This window comes from Vicugna pacos, chromosome 11 (genome assembly GCF_048564905.1).
Source record: "Vicugna pacos chromosome 11, VicPac4, whole genome shotgun sequence".
Taxonomy (NCBI): Eukaryota; Metazoa; Chordata; class Mammalia; order Artiodactyla; family Camelidae; genus Vicugna; species Vicugna pacos.
Window position 1 is genome coordinate 20348228 of NC_132997.1, and position 26791 is coordinate 20375018.

A 26791-nucleotide genomic window follows, 5' to 3' on the forward strand; every position below is an offset into this window, starting at 1 on the left:
TGCCCTTGTTTCCACCTCGATTCCTCTCATCCTTGTCACAGACACTCAGGGAGATAACTCACCTGTGACCTTGAATCCTGCCTCCTGAGCTTCCTCCACCCCCCGCAGGGACCCGCCCCAGTGATACTACCAGTACCCACACCAACGTCCAAGGCCACTCCCACCCTCCAGGGCTCGCCAACCCCCTCAGAGTAAAGCCCTGACTGAGGAGCACCCCTGCTGCCCTGCACCTCCTGCCCCGCCCACTCCAGGCTCCCCTGCCGGCCTCCTCCTCCTCCAGCACCCTGACTCCCCCACCTCGGAGCTTCTGCATCAGAACACTCTTCCCCAAATACCTGAATGACCCACTCACCCATTGTCACTTCATTCATGCATCTGCTCAGTCGTCACTGCCCGAGAGGACGTCCTGACCACTCTGTCACCCTTTCCCCCTTACTTGCCTTCACCCTGCAAAGAGCTCATCCCTCGAGTTTAGGTCCATCTGGGGCCGACTCCTTCCCATGGAGGGAGACCCTGTTTTAGCAGATGCACTTAATTTTATGAAAAATCTCCCGGAGCCCACATCCCTCCCTACTCCCAGCTATTGTCCCATTTCCTAGTTTCCTTTACATCAAAACTACCAGCTAGATCATCAAAAAGTCTACAAATAAATATTGATGAAAATGTGGAGAAAAGGGAACCCTCATACACTGTAGGTGGGAATGTAAACTGGTGCAGCCACAATGAAAAACAGCATGGAGATTCCTTAAAAAACTAAAAATAGAACCACTCACTATATGATCCAGAAATTCCACTCCTGAGTTTATAACCAGAAAAAAACAGAAACTCTAATTCTAAAAGGTAACATGCATCCCAATGTTCACAGCCACACTATTTACAACAGCCAAGACATGGAAACAGCCTAAATGTCCATTGTCAGATGACTGGATAAAGAAGATGTGGTGTATACACACACACACACACACACACACAATAGAATATTACTCAGCCATAAGAAAGAATGAAATATTGCACTTGCAGCAATGTGGATAAGCCTAGAGAATAATTTATGCATAGTGAAATAAGTCGGACATTGAGAAAAGAGAAACACAAATACTGTATGATATCAGTCAGATGAGGAATCTAAAAAATAATACAAATGAGTGTATATAAAACAGAAACAGACTCACAGACATAGAAAACAAATGTGTGCTTACCACATAGTGGGGGGGGACAAATTAGGGGCATGGGGGTAACAGATACAAGATACTATAAATAAAATAGATAAGCAACAGGGATTTACTGTAGAGCACAGGGAGTTATACCCAATTTCTTGTCATAACCTATAATGGAGTACAACCTGCAAAAATACCAAATCACTGTGCTGTACACCTGAAACTAACACAATATTGTAAATCAGCTATATCTCAGTTAGAGAAGACGACTGGCTGGAATTACCTATACCTGCTACCTCGAGCCCCTCACTCCGGACCCAGCCCACTCTCATCTGACAAGTCTAATTTGACTTCCACCCCCACCAAAGCAACAGAAACTGGTAGCCAGCATTGTACCAAAAATACTTACGCCTTTATCTTACTCAATTTCTTAATCTCTCCAAGAACACTTTCCAGGCATCTTCCTGATGCTGCCCTCTGTTTTCTCTACCTCCCTGGCCACTATCTCTCAAGGCCCGTGTACTGGCTTCTCTATTAAATGTTAACATTTGAGTGCGTCTGAGCTCATCCTATGGCATTCTCCCCACTCTTCCCATATCCTCTCCTGTGGTCTCTCTCAGTCTATACTCCTCTCCCTAAAACTGGGAAAGCTTTTGTAACTGCATCAACTACATGCAGCAGAAGCAACATGGTGCTTAGAAGGCATGAGGCAGCTCTGTGAAGATCCTCAAGGCTGTAGCATAGTGGCAGGAGGCCTGGGGAAGAAGATGAGAGTTCAAAAACCCACCAAACCAGCGGGAGATTTCTTCCCCCAGTATCCCTCAACCTGGACTCAAGGACCCAAAACCCAGAAGTGGGTATCAGCACTGACTGGGAAAGAAAGCTTTAGGGGGCAATCTGGCAATGTGTGTCAATAATCTTAAAAATTTCACCCCTTGACACAAAAATTCAACTTTGGAAAATCTATCCTAGGTAAATATTCAGAGGTATATTCAAAAAGTGATGCATCACAGGATTATTGTGAAGATTAAATGAGATAATGCATGTAAAGTGCTTAGCACAGTTCCTGGTACTGTAATAAGTGGACAGTTATTAGGGAAAAAAAATGAAAGAAACTGAAATGTCCAACAATAATGACATAGATTTTTTTAAAGATAGCTGTATATATATATATGATGGAAGGATAAATTAGGAGTTTGAAATTTACAAATATTAACTACTATATATAAAAATCAATAAAAAAAATTTTGTTCTGTATAGTACAATTCAGTATTTTATATAATACCTTAAATGAAAATGAATATATGTATGTATGTGTATGACTGGGACATTAGGCTGTACACAAGAAACTGAGATATTGTAACTGACCATAGTTCAATTAAAAAAAAAAGAATATATATTAATGATGGCCTACTATACAGCCATCAAGTCATGTTGTTATAGAAAGAACAACAACTTAATTAATGTAAACACATTGAATGTATGGAAAGGAATAAGAAAAGTAACACTCAACAGATATCACTGGAGAACACCAGTGCACCCACCAGTCATCACTGATAACAGAATAAATGGGAAATAAATGAAGCATTTAATCTACCTTTCCTGGAATGAACTGTATTTTAGGGTATTAAAACATACCTAGTGATTAAAGAAGTTCACAGTACAGAAAAATTCCAGCCAAAAAATACGAAGAAATGACAATATTAGAAAATTGCAATCTGTAATGACTCGCTTAATGAATAGATGGGAAACCCATTAGAAAAAAGATCAATTGAAAAATTTGCAAAGAAGAGATCAAACTGTCATCTCCAAACCCACAAGTCCTTCACAGAGTCAACACAACTGAGACAGGCAAACACAGTGAGCCTCTAAATGGGCGGGATTATAAAGTCCACAGGGCTGCCCATCAAGCACATGTGCTGTCCCTCTGGGAAAAGCACGGGTCAAACCATGTCAGATTGGACCTAAACTCTCATCTCGGGTATCAGAGAGCTGTGTGAATGCGCTGATCAACAGGTAACACTAAACGAATTCTATACGCATTCAATACAATAATGAAGTTATGGCATATTCAAAGTACATTTTTGAGATGCAAATTTAAGTATTTGAGATTAAAATAACATGATGCCTGGAACTTGTCTCAAATTAGTTCATAAAAGAAGGGTGGCAGGTTGGGGGACAGAGGGAGACGAAGCTATTATGGCATCGATAACACTGATAATTCCTGAAGCTGGGTACATGGGACGTCATCATACTTCTACTTTTATGTATGATCAAATTTTCACAATAAATATCTTAAATCATGCTACTAAAATGATTTAAGGACATGGAAAATGTGTCACAAGTGTTATGTGAAATAATCAAGATTACAAAGCTCAGCAAGGCATGCTCCTGATTCTGCAAAAATAGCAGATGTGACTTCGCTTATTAAAGAGTCACACCACTGTGGTGAGAACATGGAAAGTTTTCCTTGTTTCTAGGACCTGCACACTAGCTGGACTGCACCGATCTCCCTTTCTGACCAGTGAATGTAGTTTGACTAGAGCAGGGGGAGTGGACAGAGACATGACCTTCTGTTCTGCTTCCTACAGTTGATGGCCAGGGATTTAATTGGGGCACACAGGCCCTATCAGACATCAGATGTCCTGCAACTCAACTGGGGACAATGGGCTGACCTAAGGCTTCTGAACCAAAGCTTACTTCTTAACTGAACAAACTAGCTGGCTGTGACCAGGAAACAGAGGCCCCCAGGTTCCCTCTGGCACCCCCTCCCCTACCCCACCACCCACCCCACACCGACAAGCAGTTCAGGGGGCCCCCCAAATCCTGGGCCTTCTACTCTGCTCCTTGGTCAAAGCACCTGTTTCTAGACTGGATGTGTCGATCACACTAACAAATGAAAATAATTGGCCCTAGAATATGAATAAGCATAACTTTTCTAAGTGCTCTGCTATTTAAACCATTTTACTTCATATTTTCATTCATTATGTACTCAACATTTACAGAGCTCTTACTACATAAAAAGCAGCATTAACAGGTTGGTATAAACTCCATAGGCACCCAGGAAGCACCTTCTGGTGAATCTTTGACTCCAAGTACGTGGGCAGGAGAGGGGTGCAGCTTCTCAGGCTCTCCCTTCCTTCCAATAACAGAAGACCCAGTGGGAGGGGCAGTCTTTCTATTCTTCAAACCCAGCCTCCAAGTGTCATTTTATAAATTAGGAAATGCAGGCCCAGGAATGCTAGGTCACACTGTCTTTACCTAGGAAAGCTCATCTCACTAATCACATACATCACATACCTAATGGATGGCTGAAGAAATCTAGGGACATTCTTTCTCTTTTTTTATAGAATGGTGTCCTTTCTGCCCATCCCTTTCCACTGTAAACATCTGTCACTAGACTCCATGAGGCCATCCAGGCAAAGCAGCGCAGCCTAGGCAACCAGGAGCTTAGGCTGTGGAGCCCCTGCTTGGGGCCTCCTGATGCTGCCACCGCCCCAGCTGTGGCCTCAGGCAACTGACTTGACCCCTCTTAAGCCTCAGTTTCCTCGCCTATACCTGGAATAATTATCCTCACTGCCTCCTATGACAGTTTTTAAAATTAAATTAAATAATTTTTGTAATGGGCTTAACATAGTGCCCAGTAAATGTTACCTATTACCTTTTTTTTTCCTCAAAGGCTCTGTAGTTGGATAAATAAAAATTTGTCTCAATTTAATGGAAGTCATAAGTAAATAATGGAATCATAAGAATGTACCCAGAATCTAAAAGAAAAAATATAAGCAAGGTTAACACAGATTAAAATATCTTCAACCATCAAGTGTTTTTTTTTTTACATTTAGCGTATGTTAATTATATCAACAAGGTAAATATTTATGATTTTCCTAGCTACAATTCTTTTTTTTTTTAACATTTTTTATTGATTTATAATCATTTTACAATGTTGTGTCAAATTCCAGTGTTCAGCACAATTTTTCAGTCATTCATGGACATATACACACTCATTGTCACATTTTTTTCTCTGTGATTTATCATAACATTTTGTGTATATTTCCCTGTGCTATACAGTGTAATCTTGTTTATCTATTCTACAGTTTTGAAATCCCAGTCTATCCCTTCCCACCCTCTACCCCCCTGGTAACCACAAGTCTGTATTCTCTGTCCATGAGTCTTTAGATTCCACATATGAGCGATCTCATATGGTATTTTTCTTTCTCTTTCTGGCTTACTTCACTTAGAATGACATTCTCTAGGAGCATCCATGTTGCTGCAAATGGCGTTATGTTGTCGGTTTTTATGGCTGAGTAGTATTCCATTGTATAAATATACCACCTCTTCTTTATCCAGTCACCTGTTGATGGACATTTAGGCTGTTTCCATGTTTTGGCTATTGTAAATAGTGCTGCTATGAACATTGGAGTGCAGGTGTCATCCTGAAGTAGATTTCCTTCTGGATACAAGCCCAGAAGTGGGATTCCTGGGTCATATGGTAAGTCTATTCCTAGTCTTTTGAGGAATCTCCACACTGTTTTCCATAGTGGCTGCACCAAACTGCATTCCCACCAGCAGTGTAGGAGGGTTCCCCTTTCTCCACAGCCTCTCCAGCCTAGCTACAATTCTTAACTTCAGTTTAAAAAAAGATGCTTTCATTGTCTGTTTTACTATTTTATTAAATTAATGATAAAATCATATTCACCCAGTGACAGTCAGGGAACTTACTAATCATTAATGCTCTCCAATTATTTCTGCACTAATTCCCTCTCCCTCCTCCCACATACACTTACACACTATTAACTTTAGCACGTGGAATCGCTTTGCAGGCTTAAGCTACAGTTGTCCCACAGCATCTGTGGCGGATTTGTTCCAGGACCCCCTCAGATATCAAAATCTGCAGATGCTAAGTCCCTTATATCAAATGGCTTAGTATTTGCATATTACCTGTATGCATCCTCCCTTATACTTTAAATCATCTCTGGATTACTTATAATACCCAATACAATGCAAATGCTCTGTAAATAGTTGCTGGACCCAGCAAATTTAAGTTTTGCTTTTTGGAACTTTCTGGATTTTTTGTTTTTAATTTTTGACCTGCTGTTGGTTGAACTGGTGGATACAGAGAACCTGTAGATACAAAGGGCCGACTATATCCATATCTATAAATACTCCTCTAGCACTGGTAAGCAAACATCACAGGGCTAGATAAACATAGAAACAACAGCCAGGGGACAATCTGAGAGGACTATTTATCATCACAACACACACAGTGATCTTGCACAATGAAGTAAAATCATCAGTCCCTACACTGGAGTGCTGTCGGGTAAGGAAGCCGTGACATTATATAAAGCAAGAAACCTTCTATATGAATAGAACTATACAATGAAAAAGACATATCCACAACTATTGTCAGCTTTGTAAAGCAGAGCAAGAGTTTATCATCATGAATTCATATGGACTCGAGTGTTCACGGCAGCACTATTTACAATAACCAAGGCATGGAAACAATCCAAATGTTCATCAACAGATGACTGGATAAAGAAGTTGTAGTATATTTACACAATAGAATACTACTCTGTCATAAAAAGTAATAAAATAATACCATTTGCAGCAGCATGGATGGACCTGGAGATCGTCATTCTAAGTGAAGTAAGCCAGAAAGAGAAAGAAAAATACCATATGGTATTACTCGTATGTGGAATCTTAAAAAAAAAGACACAAATTAACTTATTTATAAAATAGAAACAGACTCATAGACATAGAAAACAAACCTATGGTTACCAGAGGGGAAAGGGGGTGGGAAGGGATAAATTCGGAGTTGGAGATTTGCACATACTAACTACTACATGTAAAATAGATAAACAACAAGTTTCTTCTGGATAGCACAGGGAACTGTATTCAATATCTTAAGGTAACCTACAGTGAAAAAGAACATGAAAATGAATATATGTATGTATAAATATGCCTGAAACATTACACTGTACACCAGAAATTGATAAACATTGTAAACTGACTATACTTAAATAAAAAAGATGAATATTTCTAAATCCCCAAAAAAGCAAACCAAAAAAAAAAAAAGAATTTATCATCATGATTTCAAAGAAACCAAATGAGGAATGAAAAGATTCTAGAATCTGCCTGATGTCATAGACTTGGCAGCACCAAAACTGGACACGTACTCTGCTCTCCTAATTTTTATTCTAAGCATCTCCCACTTCTGTGTGGGCCAGCACCTCTGGGAAAACTTCTGACCAACATTCTGTTCTAAGATATAAAAGAGACCACAAGGTCTGTGCCCTGCAGGGGCTAACAACTAATCACACTGACCAAAGCTCAAGAAGGAATACTTTTAAGTGCATTCTATTCAGAACATACTATCTTAATTAAACATCTCTAGTGGAACTGGGGGGCAGGACATAGCAAAGACAAGATATAACCAAGCTCTTAGGGGTCATCATGTGCCGAATAATCTCCTGGGTTCACCAAAGGATATCATCGTGAGGAAAACATGCTCCCTGTCCTTAACTAATGACAATATAATAGGCCAACGCAGGCAGGACACTCTTGTAGAAGAGATGTAGACAGAGTATGGGCTCCTGACGAGTGATAACACAGAGCAGGGAGAGTCCCTGGCTCCTTCTCTGTCTACTGGAGACTATAAAGTGTCCAAACAGGAAGAGAAACTTTCCATACTGATACTAGCTCTTGGAGACAACAGGAGACCTCTTTTCCCACTAGCCTTGATGATACATGCAACTTTTCTGTTTTCATTGGACCCAAATACTAACAATTGTTTGTTGTTATTAGGATTAATGACTCAGTGACAATCCACCACTTAATTTCCAGTATTTTAGAGCCAGAAACCTTAGAGATTATTTGGCTTAATACTCTAATTTTTCCTGCAAAGAAATCAAGAGCCAAATACTTAGGTAACATGTCCCAGCTCATACACGGGGGAAGGTTAGGTGTGAGTTTTGGGTTATTTTATGTACCATAATATCATTAATTTGTAATAGTCTGTTTTCAATTTATACTTTAACAGCCTAGAAACATATAGTGGATATTTTTTCCTTTTGGATATTTTTTAATGGTTGAAGGATGAATATAATTGCTATATTTTGAAAGGTATCAATATAAGTTTTTATTTCTACAGGCCACATCTCTTATGCAAAATGAATTAAATAAGTCTCATTATGTTAATTTTTTCTGATATCATAGCTCAGACATATCTATTTAATAAATTTCTCTTGAAATCCTATATTATCTACCAATTTAAATCATAAGAGGAAATGCAGTTGACCAGCAAATCCAGAGTTAGACATTAATGATGATTCCTTAAGTTCATGATGTAGAGAATAGAGAGAGATCACATATTATGTATCATCATATACTGATGGCCTATGCTGGATAAATAATAAAAACAGACAAGGCCAATTACAATCACATGGAAATTAACATGTCTAATGTCAGATCCAAAGCGCTGCAAGTTTTACAGTGGAAGAGTGGCTCTTATGAGAATAAACATTTGGCAATTTCTCAAGAAAACAAGGCGAGTGAGTGGTCAGATGGCTGGATGGGTCATGGGAGGAGCAAGGACCCAAGTGGGCTCCACCTGCAGAGATGACACCCACAGCTCAGGAAGGGACTCAGCACAAGGGGCCAAGCTCCCTGCTTCCCAGGGCTCAGAACCCACTGGGCCCATGGCTGGTGCTGATTCAGACACTCTTACAGCAACACTCCCACACTCGGGCTCAAAACTCCAGAGAAAGAAGGAAGCCTTAGATATTTTAAACTTATAAAATGCAGATGGGGTACAGATGTGCTGGTTTTCTTAGTCCTTAATAGTAAGTGACCATAATGTATCTTCATAATAGTTTTGAAGAAGGTGACTGCTCTGTCTGATGAAGCAGGACTCACATGTGTTGCATTTTTTTCTTTTACCTGAACTAAGAATATGGAGAAAAAGTAGCAAAAAAAAGTGTTCAAAATCAATTACAATAAAACATCACACAGAGACAGAGCATTCAAAAAGTGACCTGATAGAGAGAGCTCTGACTACAGTCACTACATAGTCACTACTAAAATTTGTATAAATTTAAAGTTCAATTTTGGCATCCATGAAGGCTTTTTTGGGGGGAGAAGAAAAGAAACCGTGAAACTTCAACTGTATATAAAATAGAGAAACAACAAGTTTCTTCTGTACATCACAGGGAACTATACTCAATATCTTGTAATAATGTATAATAAAAAAGAATATGAAAACAAATATATGTGTATATATATATGACTGAAGCATTATGCTGTACACCAGAAATTGACACAACATTGTAAACTGACTATAACCCAATAAAAAAGAAAGAAGAATCTATGAAACTTCAATTGATCAAGGACTAAAACATGACAAGAACAAGCTGAGAAATTTACTCTAAAGAATCTAATAAAATTGCCCAAAGAATATCCTAGAACATATGTGACAATGACAAACAACCCCTCTCAGGACCTATGTTAGATGATGGATTTCTCCAGTAATTTCTTCAAAAATCATGAAATAAATCAAAGTTCAAAGAAAACAATATAAAAATGTCAAAAGGAAAATGCCTTTAAAAACTTCATGTCAATCTATTATGTTAAATCCATAAAAGCAAGTCTAATAAATGTCAGCTTTAAAATACCTCTGAGTGAAGGGTTTTCCACAAATTTAAAGCAGTCTCGTAAAAGGAATGAGACACACTGATCATAGTTGCCACTCAACTTTTGAACTCAAACATCAGATTGACTCTTGCAGTTGGAAGGAAAGTCAGTGGTCAAGTTCAGCCTCTCCAGGGTTGTGGTCACCTCATAGATCTCCAGCCAGTCTCTGAACATCTCCAATCAGTCTCTGAACATCTCCAGTGAATAGTGCAATCACTCCAACTGGGACCAGCCATTCCAAGGCTGGACACCCTAGGATGGATGCCTCCCTTATGCTGCATTGAATCACAAAGTTAGCAAATCCATCACCGTCATCCTGAACACATTCAATCTTCTGCTTGAACATAAATCTCAGGTTTAAAATTTGTCCTGGTAGTTAATGGAGAGCCATAGAATAATTCTGAGAAGAATGTTAAAAATCTACCTGGAAAGGAGATGAGGTTTTTGTTTTTGTTTTAATTTTGGAGGTAAATTTTAACAGGAAATTAGTGAAATTGGCTAGCTGGATACAAGAAGGAAATGTGAGGAACTTACTAAGTTGTACACATCCCAGGTTTTTGCCAGAAGAGACTGGGTAAAGGATTGTGCAGACGCTATTACCACCCACCAGGGCAGGCAATGAACAGGGGAGCAGAGTGGGTTTGGAGAAAAGGGAAGTTCAGTTTGCATCACGTCCCATACCCATACAGAGAATTTTAAAAAGCAACAGGAAATTTGAGTCTGGAATTCAGAGAGATCTGAGCCAGAAATTTGAATCTGGAGTCATAAAAACACAAGGAAAGGGTTCCTGAGGATAGATGTTAAGACGGACTAAGCATGAAGCTTAGGGGAAGTGGTATTTAGTTAACAAGGGTCAGGTGGAAGAAAAGGATGAAAAGAAGATACATAAAAGCCAGCCCAAAATATAGAAGGTAAGCCAGAGAGAAATAAGTAACAGAAACCAAGAAATTAGTGTTTCTCTATTTGGACTAAATATACATTTGTTTAAATGACGCTTTTGAAGAATTTTAAATAATTAGAGATTTTTATTAATGTTGAGAGTAAAACACAACCTACTAAATTAAAATATAAATAATGTTTCTGGATTTTAGGATTATAGCTCCCCCAAAAGGGCACAGCTTCACAAAAACTGATCCTACATAAGGTCAAAAAGAAAGCCACAGTAATTTCAAAAGATTCTACAAAGTGTATACTAACTTCTCTGATTGTTTCAATTATTTTGCTGTAAACAAATAAAAATTTTGCTTTTAAAATCTCATATGACTATTGTGATATTGTGATTTATAATGAGAAATATGTGTTTGGTCTTTGACCAATTTCTGGAACAGATCTCCTAAACCTTTGGAATTTCATAAGTGATTGAAGTAAAAAAGGTGTCTTGATATTCATAACAAGCTACACCTGAGTTTATGTTAATGAGGTGACTTGCAGATAGCATCTAAGGATGGGGTTGGTGGTCAGGGGGAACCAACTGAGTTATTAGAGTGTTGGAACTTTCAGTCCCACCCCTGACCTCCAGGGAGAGGAGAGAAGAGCTGGCGACTGAGTTCAATCATCAATGGCAATGATTTCATCAGTCAAGCCTGTGTAATGAAGCCTCCATAAAAACCCAGAAGGTTGAGTTTCAGAGAGCTTCTGGGTCAGTGAACACGTGGAGATTCAGGGAGAGTGGCACACAGGAGCTCCACACCCATTCCCCATACCTTGCCCTGTGCATTTCTTCCATTTAACTATTCCTGAGTTATATCATTGTATAATAAAATGGTAATCTGGTGATTGAAATGTTTCTCTGAGTCCTATGAGCTTCTCTAGAGAATTAATGAAACCCATGGAGGGGACTGTTGGAACCTATAAGCTGCTCAGTCACAACTTTTGATTGGTATATGAGAGTGGGCAGTCTTGCAGGACTGAGCCCTTCATCTGTGGACTCCAACACTATCTCCACATAAACACTGTCTGAATTGAGTTGAATTGTAAACACCCAGCTGGTGTCACAGAGAATTGCTCACTGGTGTGGGGAGAAATCCCTAACATCTCAATTAGTGTTAGACTCTTTTAACTATGACGTATAGGTACTATTAACTAACATTTAGGTTTAAAAATATTCATAAGGGAGATCATATAATTCTTACAACTGAAAGACACTGAAAACATTTCTTTACCCTCAAAATAACTAGAAATAATACAAAAATAAAATACCATTCCCATGAGCAATGAAACATACGAAGTACCTAGAAACTAGCTCAGCAAAGAAAACACAAACCTTCTTTAAAGAAGTCTAAAACTCTAAAACTCTATTAAAAAGACATAAAAGATGATCTGAACAAATGGAGATCTTTCATAAAGGAGATCTTGGATAATATTATTATAATGCTTATAGTCCTCAATATCATTTACAAGTGTAATAAATTGAACAGCATCAGGATTTTTTTAATAAACTTAACCACTTATTTTAAATTTATATAGAAGACTGCAAGGTCCATCAAGAATTAAGTCTTAATGATGTTGAAACTTTGAAAACTCCCAGTTTATCCCTCCCCTCAACACTTTTCCATTTGGTAACCATAGTTTATTTGCTATGTCTGTGAGTTCAACTCTAGTTTGTAAAAATTTCATTTTTGTCATTATTTTTTGATATCACATATATATGATATATGGCATTTGTCTGTCTCTGTCAGATGTAATTCACTTAACATAATAATCTCTAGGTCTATTCATGTTGTTGCAAAAGGTGTAATCTCATTTTTTAAAGGCTGAGTCATATTCCATTGTGTATTTATATACCACATCTTCTTTATCTAGTCATCTATTCATGGACATTTATCCTGCTTCCATATCTTGGTAATTGTAAATAGTGTGGCTAGGATCACTGGGGTGCATACATCTTTTCATGTTATGGTTTTACTCAAATATATGTCCAGGAGTGGCATTGCTCAATCATACAGTAACTCTCTTTTTAGTTTTTTGGGGGAACTTCCATATTATTCTACATATTGGCTGCACCAGTTTACATTACCCACAACAGTGTAGGAGGGTCCCCTTTTTCTCCATACTCTCCCCAGCATTTATTCTTTGTAGACTTGTAAGGATGGCCATTCAGACTGATGTGAAGTGGTATCTCATTGTAGTTTTGATTTGAATTTCTGACAATCAGTGATATTGAGCATCTTCTTATGTACCTGTTGGCCAGCTGTCTGTCTTCCTAGAGAAATGTCTATTTAGATTTTCTGCCCATTTTTGATTGGGTTGGTTGTTTTCTTTTACATCATGTTATATGTGCTGTTTGTATATTTTGAAATTTAATCCCTTGTCAGTCTCATCATTTGCAAATGTGTTCTCCCATTCTGTACATTGTCATTTCATTTTGTTTTTGGATTCATTTGCTGTACATAATCTTTTAAGTTTAATTAGGTCCCACTTGCTTATTTTTGCTTTTATTTCCATTACACTATGGAGGTGTTGGAAAAAATATTAACACAGTCCATAATTTGCAATGTCTTGGCTCTTGCTTCTGGATAAAAAATAAGAAAAGGTCCTCACTGAGGACCCTCACCAGGACACAGCCAGGAAGAGCCAAATGTACAGCTGGGGGAGAAGAGCCAAATCCTGGGAAGAAGTACAGGCATTTGAGACCCAAGCTAGACTTGGATCCTGCCCCCAAATACCAGAAATATGATCTGTGGCACATTGTATAGGGAATAACTGGCTCAGATTCTTATATGATTCTTCCTTCATAATCTGAATTTTGAGTATGCAGGAAATGTCCTTTGGTGACCCCCACATCCCAGTTCTGTCATCCACGGGAGAGCCAGTGGCTTTCTCCCAGTTGTGTCCCAGGGAAAGACAGACACTCCCAGTAAACTCCCAAGGACTGAACCTGATTGTCAATCTACACAAGGCCAGGCCAGGAAAGAGCAGAAGCTGATACTGACAAGCCTTCCAGAACTGTGACCCCCCCAGACTGGTCACACATGCATCCATGGACATGCAAACTTCCTCACACTCAGAGGGGAGACACAGTGGCAGAATATGATGCTTCCCAGTAGCTACCCATCCTCAAGCTTCAATCAGTTCAAGTTGCACCGCTGGTAGCCACATTTAAGTCTTTATTAAGTAGTTACTTATTTATTTTAGCTTTTCCTCCATTATTTTCTATTAAATCTTCCAAAGCCAAAGGTTACTTCCCATAAAAAATGAAGAAATTAGTTTTATATCAGCCAACTAAAGAATGACTGAACTATGCTGGCATATGCATTCACATGCAGATTTGGAAAAAGTCATAGGTTTATTAAAATAAAGTGAAATATATTATTGTTTCTTATGCAATTCATTCATTCTTCCATTTGCATTCATACTGGATTACGTAAAGTGAATTACATTTGGGATAAAGTAGTAACAAACTGATTAAAAACATCCTTTATGAAATTTCCAAATCAGTTAAGAATTAGACAATTCACAAAAGACTACTTTACATGGACATGATGATAAAAGCTTGAAGGGAGATGAGGCAGGGAGGTGGGACGGATGCTGATGTATGGGGCTGTCATCATTGTTCTTACTGGGTGATCACTACAAGGGATCCAAGGAGATCTTACTGACAAGCAGGCATTTGAGCCAAGACCTGAAGGAAGGAGGGAGACCACCACGTATGCGTCCAGGGAGGATTCAATGCGAGGTAAGAGCTAATGTCAGGCCCTGGGGCAGTAATTTCTCAAGAAAGTAAGGGACAAGCCACAGAATGAGAGACTATTTTTTACAAATCATATTTCTGAAAAGAGCCTTTTATCTAGAATACATAATTGCTAATACATACTGCTCCAAAGAAGATATACAAATGGCCAACAAGCATATGAAAGAAGCTCAATATCAGGGAAGCGCAATCCAAAACCACAAGGAGATGCCACTTCAGAAACATGAGGACGACTATCATCAAGAAGACAGACGATGACAGGTGTTGGCTATAATGTCGAGATAAATTGGAACCCTCAGAGTCTGCTAGTGGAAATATGTAAAACGGTGCAGCCACTTTGGAAGCAGTCTGGAGTTTCTAAAAAGGCCAACCATTGAGTCTCCTTATAACCCAGCCATGACAATCTAAGGTATGCAGCTGTGAGAAATAAAACCTAGATCCCCCAAAAACTGGTTTACAAATGTTCACAGCAAAATTATTCCTAATAGAAAAAAATACAAATTGTGTGGGCACCAGTTCAGGTATCCTGTCTCTATCCTGAGTCGCAGCCCCGCCCCCAGACCACAGGAGCCAATCCGCGCGCTCGCTGCCAGGACAGGCCCCACCCCAGAGCCCTCCACGGCCTCGCCCCTCCTTCCGCCTACCGACTCGCCAGTTGGCAGTAGGCAGTTGGTGTGAGCGGCCATCGTTTCAGAAGCTCCGCGGCTCCTCCGAGGCGGCAGCTGCTGCTGCGGCGGCGGCGGCGGCGGCGGCGGCGGCGGCGGCGGCGGCGGCGGCGGCGGGCGGCGGCCCCGAGGTGGTCAGCCGGCAGGTCTTACACGTGGGGCCGCGCTCCAGCAGTCTCCTCCTCGAGGGCTCCTACCGCGTGGTGTGGTGAGTGTCCGCGCCCCGCGTGCCGGCCGCGCCCGCCCGGCCTCCCGCTCCGCCTCGTTGGCTGCGGCAGTGGCGTCGTGCCCGACCCGCGACCCCGACCCTGGCCGGACCGCAGCCGGGCTGCCTGCCGTCCGCGCGCCGGGGGTCTCGGGCGGGGCCGGGCCGCTCGGGCCGGGTCGTTACTCGCGGTGCTTCCTGGGCGGTCCTCGATGGCGCGCGGAGTAGGAGAGCCGCGCGGGGGTCGGAGGCCGGGACCCGGAACCCCCGGGACGGGAACGGCCCCCACCCCAGGGTGCTTGACTAGCGGCCTTCCCTTGACGTCCCCATAGTGAAGCCGCGAAGTACTTCAGATGCTTGAGGAGGCGGCTGCGGTCTGGACAGCGGTTCTCAGCGGCGCGAGTGCACAACCCCGAAGTCATCGTCTTGTTTTCCCCCCTCCCCTGCCTTTTCCGTGGTCGGCTTTGGTTCAGCATCTTCCGTGGTGCCAGGGGTGCTCCCCTGCGCAGGCTCTCTAAAAGGCATGTAGTGGCACCAGTGTGGGTGTGGAATGTCTCCATCTTCAAGTGTTTAAATGGGTTTGGGCATGGTACTGTTCGCGTTTCAGGAAGGGTAAGCCAGCATCGCTGTTGTGATTTATTTAAGGAGTCTTTTGGAGTTGGCCCTAATTTGACTTTTCCCCCCTTTTACCGGGCGTGAGCTCTCGTACTGGCATAAAGGCTTCCAGAGGTTTTAGCATAATGACTCTGGAGCTTTAGTGGTCTGTGTGTATGCCGCCCTGATGGAGTTCTTGCAGAACCACATGCAGGCGCTCTTGTCTGGCTCCAGATCCCTCAGAAGTGTTCGTGGGATGTGGTTGATGGTGGTTTTTGTTTGTTTGTTTTTTTGTTGTTAGAACCAACTACCTGTGATATTTTGTGCTCATGCAGATTTGTGGTGTAGGCTTCCTTATGCCTAAACCTTCATGTGTGTCTTTCGTGTTGTATGAAGGAAGCAGACTATTTATGATCACTTCATGTCAGGTATTGTGCTATGTACCTTTATCTCATGTTACCTGAACAGCCACCAGCAGAGAGGGAAGGGCAGTGCTAGCTCTATTTTAGATGTGAAAGTGTTTTGAGGTGAAGCCAGTTCTGAAGGTCGCACAACTAAAGAGTCAGACTTGAGATTGTAGCCTGAGATCCTGTTTCAGTTGCCAGAGCTCTTTTCATTACTCCCTATTTTACTTAATTAGTGTTATTAATAATTTTGAAATTTTAGCATATTTTACTCTTACAAGCAAATTTATTTCAGAAACGTATTCAAATTTGAATGGTCACAATTTTAGAAATACATAGAGGGAATATTTTACCACGTATGCTAGCTAGGTACAAAGACTAGTTAATATTCTTTAAAAAAAAATACTTGACTATTTGCATTCTCTTCAGGAGCAGAGTGCTTCACAGTACACAGTTGTGAAGATTCTCGTGAACTCAGTAGGTTAGGAGATAAAAGGAATTAAATTAGGTCAGGGCTAAAAGAAACAAGGTCCTAGAAGGTAACAGAAAGACAGTACTGCCCACAACATCACTTACCTGGAGTAGGTCTGATTGCTGTGCACCTGCTGGTATGTGTGTTAGTCACCAGGTCTCGTTGTGAGAAGCTCGGAATTGCCCATCACATCCTTGGGCCCTTAGAAAAAATTAATGCTTAAATGTGTACTGAAAAAGCCTAATTTTATGACTTCTCAGTCAAAAAATTTTTTTTAACTGATGAGAATTTTTCCTAGCCTGAAGATGATTTAGATCTGGTAACTTTCTATCTCGGCTGTGGAGTTACGTGACTTAAGTCTCTATTAGGTGAAACGTCAAGTCCGCTTGCTTTATATATATTTTCCTTTCTTAAGAAAGATCCAAGTACAAATAATATTGGAATTAGAATCCTGGGACCAGATTATAACTTTTTACCTTCAGATTGATGATATTTCATATAAGAGTTTAATCTACATTGTGCATTATTACTATTTAGTAAATGTTGGTTAACAATGCTGGGTTTTTGAAGGATTTCTTGATTGAAATATTAATAATATTTGAAGAACTGATATTTTGAAAAGCTTAATGTTTCCAGAAGGACTTAAAATTTTAAGGAAGAAAACAATTTTGTTTAATTTTCTGAATCTGTTCATTAGGAATTTTGCCTTTTCCATGAAAAGTCCTTTCGTAAACATTACATAGGGAATATAAAGAGTGGAGTTTGAATTGAGCCTTTCTGAGTGGTGTGATTTTGATAGAAAGATAATAGGTGCGAGTGACAATCTAAGCTATGGAATCCAATCCTGGAAAAGAACTTAGGTAGCAAATTGTGGAGGACTCTGTAGGCAGAATGGAGTTTGATTTTATATTTGTGTAATGGAGAGGCATCAGAGTTTTTGAAAAGAGGCAGGCACATGATCAGTTTTGAAATTTTGGGAGACTGTAGATCAACACTAGTGGAAATGACAGGAGAAAACTGAGGCTGGGAATCAGCTTGGCTCGTGACCTTCTAAAGGTGAAGTGATGTAGCGGTGCGGAAAATGGAGATGTTAGAGTCAATAATGGGCTCTTGTCAGAGGAGTGGTGGACTTTTCATCATGGCCGGTATGGGAGGCAAAGGATGATGAGATCTTACAGGGTAAGAGGCTTAAGAGTTGGGATTTGGATTTGGGAAAGATTCTGAGACAGGACCTGGTGATGTGGTATGGGGAAGGTTATTATTTGCAAGGCTTCTAGCTTAGGGACATGGTGGTGCCGTTATTAGGGGAGGAATACTGTAGGTAGAGGAGGTTTGTTAAGGAGAAATAGTTCTGGTTTGGACTTCTTAAGTTTATGATGCAAGTAGGCCCTTTAGGTTGTATCCACAAGGCATCCTGAAAATAAGAGGGATGTAGAATCTGGAGATGGAACTTTGTGTAAGTGGCAGTCTGGTGTACAGGAACACAGATTGTTATTTGAGGTCATTGGTTAGGTGAAATTGCTTACCTACATTCTGTGTTTCTCTTTTTAGTAAACAATCCATATCATTCAGTATATTTTCAAAGGGTTCATTATCCCAGAGAAGTTAGGAACTGGTGAGACAGAACAGAAAAACCAAAGAATCCTTAGCAAGCAAGTAGTTTTAAGAGGTGGGCAAAGGAAGAGGAAGCTTAGGACTGGTGAGATGTATAAGACTCAGGGGAAAAGGAAAAAATTGATATGAAAGAGAGAAGTTGAAGCTGTATGTTTCATCATCTAATTAAGATAACCATCTGTGTTGGATAAATGCAGCTTGAAACATTTTCTGAATGTGACTGAGAGGTCGTGGGGCCATCTCCATAGAGATAATAATTGAAGGCTTGAGAGGGGATAAGATGAGAAAAAATGTGTGAGCTGAGGTGAAGGAATGCCTGCCTTTAGGTGTCCTTAGTGGGCAGGCTACAGAAGAGGAGGAGGAGGTGTGGTCAGAGGCCAGAGACCTGGGAGTCCACATTGTCTGAGGAGCCGGGGACAAACTGGTCAGTAGGGATTAGTACAGAGGACTGTAGAGAGCAGGGTGCAGCTGGAAGACAAGCTGTTGGATTTGTTGACTTTCAGCTCTCCTCAAAAAAACATAGTTTTAACAAAAATTTTGTCATGTTCGTATCCCTGATGGTGCAGTATCTGGTCCTGTTAATGTTTCTGTGATTACAGCAGGCTGGTAAGAACTACCATTTAGTCAATGTTTTCTGTTTTTTTAAATATATATTCATTAGGCCTCTTAACCACACTGCAGGGGTGGTTCCTTTCGGTAAGCGGGAGTCTTGAGACACAGCGAGGTTGCTTAATTTGCCCACAGATGCCCAACTAGGAAGTGGTAGAGCATCTGTGTCTGCTTCCTAAGTGATACTCAGCCAAAGATTAGAGTTGAGAAAATGCATGCTTTCAGTAGCAGAAAATATCTATTGTCTGCTTTTTGCACGGTTTGCTTTTTAGCCTTTTAAAAACCTTTCATGCAAGGTCATTCACTTAGAATTCATTCAGCACAAGTTCTCTGCAAGGACTCACATGGCGCCTGCCCTTCAGTAGCTCTTGTTCCAGACAATGGGGTGCAGTTGGGCGGGAACACAGAAGCCCCTGTAGAGTGCTGTGGGTGACAAAGGCCTGAGTGGCTTGCGGCTGTCTGTGTCTGGCTTTGCAAAGCTTCGCGCTGGGTGTTGGTGTCTGACTGGGAGTTTGCCATGAGATGTGCACTCCGGGTAGAGGAGAGTGCACTCGCCGAGGTACAGAAGTCTGAACAGGTCACAGCCGGCCAGGAAAACTAGGAGTTGTCTGAGAAGTGAGGCTGTGGGTGGGTGCCTTGGGGAGAAAGCTGGAGTAGAGGCAGCTGGGATGGCTGGGGCTGAGTTCTGTGGGGCTTTGTTTCCTAAGCAGTTGGGACTTGATATGGTAGGGGAAGGTCCCTGAAGGATGCCCTTTTTCTGCTGGTTCCTCATCAGATTTTGTGTTTCCCTCTTTGTCTCTCTTTGACTTTCTACCCGCTGTACTTGTCTCTTCTTTCTACCTATTTAGGGCTACTACTCAGCGTGTGTGATTTTCATCCAGTCTCCAGGGCCATTGAAATGTATGTGGGCTTTGTTTCGCTTTTTGTTGTTGCATTGATTGGAGGTCTTACTGGCCTCTGGTGTGTATGTGGTGGAGGCGGACGTGCCAAATGACCTGCATGCAGTTTGCAAGCAGCACATTCAGTCCCTACACCAGAGGAGAATCCTGTTTAGATGCCAGTGCTGTTTCCCTCCAGCCCATCCCCAAGAAGGGCTGGGCCCTAGTCAGGTTCTGCCTTTTTCTTAGATTCATCTCTTCCATCAGCTTTTCCTTATTACTTTCAGCTCTAGCCCTCCCTCCATCCCTCCCTGGGACTTGTTTCAAAAGCAGGACCAGCAATGATATAAATCATCTACAGAGGCTCCTGACCATATTCCTAGTTGTGCTGGTTTAGCTGTTAATATGACTTTTAATAAAGAAGTCTCTTGTATGGTTTTTGGAGCTCAAAGATGGGAGGAGACCATCTTACATGAGCAACAGAAAACCCAGAGTTTCTGAACAGTTTTGAGTGCAAGTAAAATGCAAAGAAAATTCATTTTGATATTAGTAACATCCCTAATAATGTGCTCCTGGTGGTTAGCGATAATGTATATGCTATTCTGATGAATTTAATTTGTATGTTTTCAATTCTCAATTATTAATAAAAGTGCTTTAATGAAAAGCATCCTAGTTGAGGTTTCCAGGAACTATGTATAGTTTATTCCTCACATTGTTCACAGTTATGTAGCTGTTAAGTAAAAATCATGCGATTCCCTAAAAAAATCTCAAGCTACCCCACACATCCAGCCTGCTCTGCCCACCCACCTGCCTGACCCTGAGATACTGTTTCTTCCTTTTTGCTTGTCTTTTCTCTTTCACTTCTTGAGGCTCCCATACATTGGAAAGCCAACAGGATAGATGGTCTCCAGGGTCTCTCAGATGCTCGGTCTTAGGGCAGGCTCTGGGCTCTGAACCCATCCGTGGCTGGTAGGAGCTGGGGCTGGGGTGTAGAGGTGAGGTCTGCGTGGACTTCACCATGACGAGGTAACATTAGTTGCAAGCTTGCCTTCGGTGCTATGGTTTCAGAGTCATTTTCATCCTCACCTTTGAGGTATTATTTTTTTTTCACTGCACAGATGAGGAAACCAGGCATCAGGTGACTTGTCCAGGGTTCATAGACAATAACTGCATAGTAGAACTGGGATTTGTCTGGACCTCAAAACCTGTCATTATTCTTTTTTTCCCTTAAGTACTGTAGGCTTTCCTCTCTTGTCACAAGTTACCTGGAAACATGCTTTTTCCAGCCTGGGTTCCTGAATGTACTGGCACCAAAGTATAACATGATGATTGTCATGGCAAACTTGGGCCTGTTGTGGGGTTGGAAGAGGGAGGAAGCAGAAACTTGGAAGGGGTGAGGAAGGTAGGGTCAAAGCAACTTCATTTTTATCAGAAGGGTGTTTATCAGTGTTGATCCTTCTCGCTCTTCCTACGTACCTCCACCAGTTGCTTGATTTTCATTATTTAGTAATGTTACTGAACATGTACCGACCTGTGTGCTAAGCAGTAGGATTGAAGTGGTTTTTTTCCTTTTTAGTGTTTACAGTCTAACAGGAAAGGAATCACATTTATTGAATGATGAGGTGCAGAGTGCTACCCTTTATACCCTTAAAAATGGAGCAAAGCTTTGAGGACTAGTCTGGGCTGGTTTCCTGGAGGAAGTGCTGTCTAAGCTGGGACCTGAAGAATGGCTTAGAGCTAGCTGGGTGAAAGATAGGGAAGGGTGCTAAAGTGTTTCAGGCACTACTTGTGGCAAATAGGTTGTAGAAATTGGGGAGTTTGTGATTAAGATCCAGGAATATTTCTCATGGTGTTGCATAGACAGAAGGAGCAGTTAAAGCTTCAGGTATGGATGTAAAACTAGATCATAGGAACTAAAAGATGGTAGGAAGATAGGAACTAAAAACTAGATCAAGGCAGCAATTCCCCACCCTCTATACATTTACAGAATCTTCTTGCACCCTGCATCTCTGCACAGCTGTTTTTTTGTTTCTTCTCTTTTCACTTTTACCACATCCCCATGCACTTGGCAGAAGAGAGCTGACCCTCGCTTCCCAGAGTTATGTGTCCTCAGAGCACTCTGACTCCTGGGGGAGAGAATCTGATCCAGCTTGGGCTAGTTTCCACCACTGGTCTGGGCAGTGAGGCCCAGGTGGAGTCATCTGATAAGGCTTAGCCTCTCTAAAGTGGCACAGTGATGTGGGGATGGTATTGTGGTGTCTCCCACTGACCTCTGACACTTACCAGGGTAGCTCTTGGTGTTGCTTCCCTGGCTCTTCTTGTGCTGAGCTGAGGCCTGCTGATGGGGGCTGGTGGGGAGGAGAAGAGGGGAGGGCAATGTCATTTAGGCAGGAGAGCGGCTTTGGGCTGCTTTTTGGGTGCTTCTGCTTTCCTGTCTCTGGCAGTATGAGGGTGGCAGCCAAACTGGGTGGCATTCTTTACAACATATTTAATATTTGATACATATCTTACATGTGAGTTATACAGCCTAACAGTAAACACCCAAGAGTCCACCACCCACTGACTGACTTCACACCAGATTCAGAGGCCCATGTCCTGATCTCTGGCTGGGAGTCTGTACAGTAGAGTGGGAAAGAGCATTGGCTCTGGGCACCTGTATGTGACCTGAGATTGTTTTTTTCTCCTGTAGAGTGGGGGTAGCAATACCCACCTTAGGGTTGGGAGGATTGAATAAAACACATAGGTGAGCACTGAGCCCTTGGCCTTGGGTTAGTGCTCTAGTTGTTACTCCCTGGAAGTGAGCAGGCCTGGTGAGATCAGTGTCCTCCCTCCCCTCAGTCTCTTGGACATCATCCTGGAGTGTGAAGCAGAGTTCGCAGAAGTGAGACTGTTAGACTTGGGTCACACGGTTGTGTGGTCTAGGGCAACATGCTCTCCTGGTGAGATTTATCACTTAGAGAATCTTCTCTGCCTGGCCCTGGTCCATGTTCCCACCCACCCTAAGGAATGCTGCAGGTGGTGTAGAAGACAGACTGATAAGGGAATAGATTACTGTGTCACTTGGTGAAAACACTTTTACGAGATAATTCTGGATAGAGCCGCTAACTCCACCTGGGCTTCCCAGTTTGTAATTAATTCAGCAAGTGGTGTCGGTATGCACTAGGACACATACTAGTTGTTCAGCTACTTCAGTGAATAGAACACCTATTCCCCAGGCAGCTCATGGACAGTGGATGCCTGGCTTAGAGTGAGCCCATTCCATAGGTTGTTGTTTGGTTTGCTTATATTTTCCTTTACTGTGCAAAAGTTTGTAAGTTTAATTAGGTCCCATTAGTTTGTTTTTGCTTTTATTTCTATTTCTTGAGTAGACTGCCCTAGGAGAACATTGCTGAGATATATGTGAGATAATGTTTTGCCTTGTTTTCTTCTAGGAGATTTATTATGTCTTGTCTTATGTTTAAATCTTTAATTGATTTTGAGTTTACTTTTGTATATGGTGTGAGGGAGTATTCCCACTTCACTGATTTACATGCTGCTGTTCAGTTTTCCCAACAGCATTTGCTGAAGAGACTGGCTTTATTCCATTGTATGTTCTTGCCTCCTTTGTCAAAGATTAATTCACCAAAAGTTTGTGGGTTCATTTCTGGGCTCTCCATTCTGTTCCATTGGTCGGTAGGTCTGTTTTTGTACCAATGCCATGCTGTTTTGATGACTGTAGCTCTGTATTATTGTCTGAAGTCAGGGAGGGTTATTCTCCAGCCTCATTCTTTTTCTTCAGTACTGCTGTGGCAATTCTGGGTCTTTTGTGATTCCATATACATTTTATTATGATTTGTTCTAGTTCTGTAAAATATGCCCTGGGTAATTTGATTGAGGTTGCATTAAATCTGTATGTTGCCTCAGGCAGTATGACCACTTTAACAATATTGATTCTTCCAATCCAGGAACATGGGCTATCATTCTATTTTTTAAAGTATTCTTTAATTTCCTTAATCAATGTTTTCTAGTTCTCCACATATAAGTCTTTCACCTCCTTGGTTAGATTTCTTCCTAGGTATTTTATTACTTTGGGTGCTGTTTAAAAAGGCACTGTTTCTTTACTTTCTTTTCCTGTTGATTCATTGTTAGTGTAAATAAGTGCAACTGATTTTTGTACATTAATGTTGTATCCTGCTACCTTGCTAAATTCTTTGATTAGTTCTGGTAGTTTTGTGTGGAACTTTTAGGTTTTTCTATATATAATATCATGTCATCTGCATATAGTGACAATTTTACCTCTTCTTTTCCAATTTGGATCCCTTTTATTTCTTTTTTCTTGCTTGATTACTGTGGCTAGGACTTCCAAGACTATGTTGAATAGGAATGGTGAGAGTGGACAACTTTGATGGTCCCAGATTTTAGTGGGAAAGTTTTTAGTTTTTTACCATTGCGTACTAAGCTGACTGTGGGTTTGTCATAAATAGTTTTTATTATATTCATATCTGTTCCCTGTATACCCACTTTGGTATGAGTTTTTATCATAAATGGGTGTTGAATTTTATCAAATGCTTTTCCAGTACCTATTGAGATGATCATGTGGTTTTTGTCCTGTCTGTTGTTGATGTGGTGTATTATATTGATGAATTTGCTTATGTTGAGCCATCCTTGACTTCCTGGGATGAGTCCAACTTGCTCATGGTGTATGATCTTTTTTATGGGCTGTTAGATTCTGTTTGCTAATATTTTGTTGAGGATTTTTGCATCTATGTTCATTGATATTGGTCTGTGATTTTCTTTTTTGATAGTTTCTTTGCCTGGTTTTGATATCAGGGTGATGGTGGCTTCATAGAATGAGTTTGTAGAAACTCATAGAAAAAGTACTCTCTGTTTTTCTGGAAGAGTTTGAGAATGACTGATACGAGTTCTTCTTTGTATGTTTGGTAGAATTCCCCAGTGAAGCCATCTGGTCTGGACTTTATTTGTAAGGAGGTTTTTTATTGCTAATTCGATTTCATTCAGGCCCTGCTGGCTCCCAGAGCTAGGAAGTCTGGAGGTGTCCCCTCAAAAACAGTCACAAACAACAGGGCTTCAGATAAGTGTAAAAGCTCCTTTCTGGGAAATGTCAGTGAGCTGTAGCAAGGCAGACTGAGAGTGTAATGATGGCACCCCCAGCCTACCTTCCCTGAGAGAACCTCGGTAGCCTCCTGATGTGTGCCAAACCTGAAGCCTGCCTCCAAGTCCAAAACGCTAAGGCCAGAAAGTAGGCCTTTTTTTCACATAAAGGCTGGGGGTGTGTCTCAGTCTAATGTGCAGTGCCTTGAAAGTAGTAGCCTGCCAATAAGTGTCTCTCCAACTGTTACAGTCCTATGGGAGTGAGACATGCGGTCGGTCCTGGCCTCCAGAGCCAGTTGATCTAGGAGCAACCCCTGAGTGGAGCCATGAAAACTGGGTCACCAGTGTGTAGACATTCCCTGCTTGGAGATACTGGCACTCTCGAGCCCCTCAGAGGGACAGTGCGAAGATGGCTGGAGTGAGGCAGTGAGAGAGTACAAAGATGACACCTCCTGAATAAGGGAGAGTAGAGGAAAAAAAGAAGAATGAAATATAGCAAGACAGAGGGAGAGCGGGGAAGATGGCATCTGCTGGCTGGAGCATAAAGTTGACACCATAAGGGAAGGGAAGAAAAAATAGATGGGACCTGCTGGTTTTATTAAGGCAGAGGGAGAGCAGGAGGATGGTACCCATCAACCTCAGTCCCTGGGGAGGAGCCCAGCAGCCCCTGCCCCTCAGACCAGTGCTTCAAAATTAGGAAATGATTCCCTTTCACTTGAAGTCTGGGTGCTTTGCAAAGGGCTGCTTCTGCACTTGGCCCTGGGACCAAGAGCACAGGCCGTTTAAGAGTGGTTCCTGAATTTACCACAGCCCAGTGGGTCTCACAGGCATGTACCCTGAGGGTCTTCCAAGTTCGTTGCTTTGGGGGTATCTGTCAGTTGTCAGTGTTCAAAGTTTGAGTTCCCACTGTGGGGGTACAAACTGTTCACACCTCAGGGAGAAGTTCCATGTTCTGAGTTCCCTCCTGAGTGTGCCTGTGCACACCAGGGGTGGGGTTTCTGGTGAAACCGTGCCTCAGCCTTTCCCACCTGCTTTGATGTGGTTTCCCTCTTGTTTGCCTGATGTGAAGGGGTTGCTCCACCATTTGTTAGGCTTTTCCAGAGAAAATTGTTCCACATGTAGCTGCAGATTTGGTGTGTTGTGGGAGGAGGTGAATTCAGGATGGTTCCATGGTACCACCTTGAACTGAAACCTATTGTATATGTTTTAATATTTGGCTTTCAATTGCTCAGGTCACTGCTAGTATATGGAAGTATGATTAATGCTGTGTATTCATGTTTATGTATGGATCTTCTATCCTGGGATCTTGCTAAAGCCGTTTATTATAATTTATTATGAGTTTTCTTATAGATTCCTTGGAGTTTTCTCCATAGACAATAATGTCATCTGTAAATAATGATGATTATATTTCTTCTTTTCTAGTCGGTGTGCCTTTATTTCCTTTCTTGCTGCACTGTGCTACCTAGAACCTGTAGTGCTAAGTTGCAAACTGACAGAAGAGAGCAGACATCCTAACATTGTTTTTGAACTCGGGAAAAGAGTTCATTCTTTCACCATTATGATGTGGGATGTGGGTGTTTTGCAGATGTTCTTTGTTAGGTTGAGGTAGTGACCTTCTACTCCTAGTTTCTGCGCATTTTTTATGTAAATGGGTGTTAAATTTTGTTTAATACTTTTTCTTTATTAATTGATGTGACTGCATGGGTTCTCTTCTTTAGATTCTTCATAGG

General features: G+C 41.4%; 2 pseudogenes; one reads left to right on the forward strand and one right to left on the reverse strand.

Moving 5' to 3' along the window:
- LOC140699887 (formin-2-like) overlaps positions 1–15219 on the reverse strand; it is a 130841-nt pseudogene extending 115622 nt beyond the window's left edge.
- LOC140699182 (cyclic AMP-dependent transcription factor ATF-5 pseudogene) overlaps positions 15195–26791 on the forward strand; it is an 82333-nt pseudogene continuing 70736 nt past the window's right edge.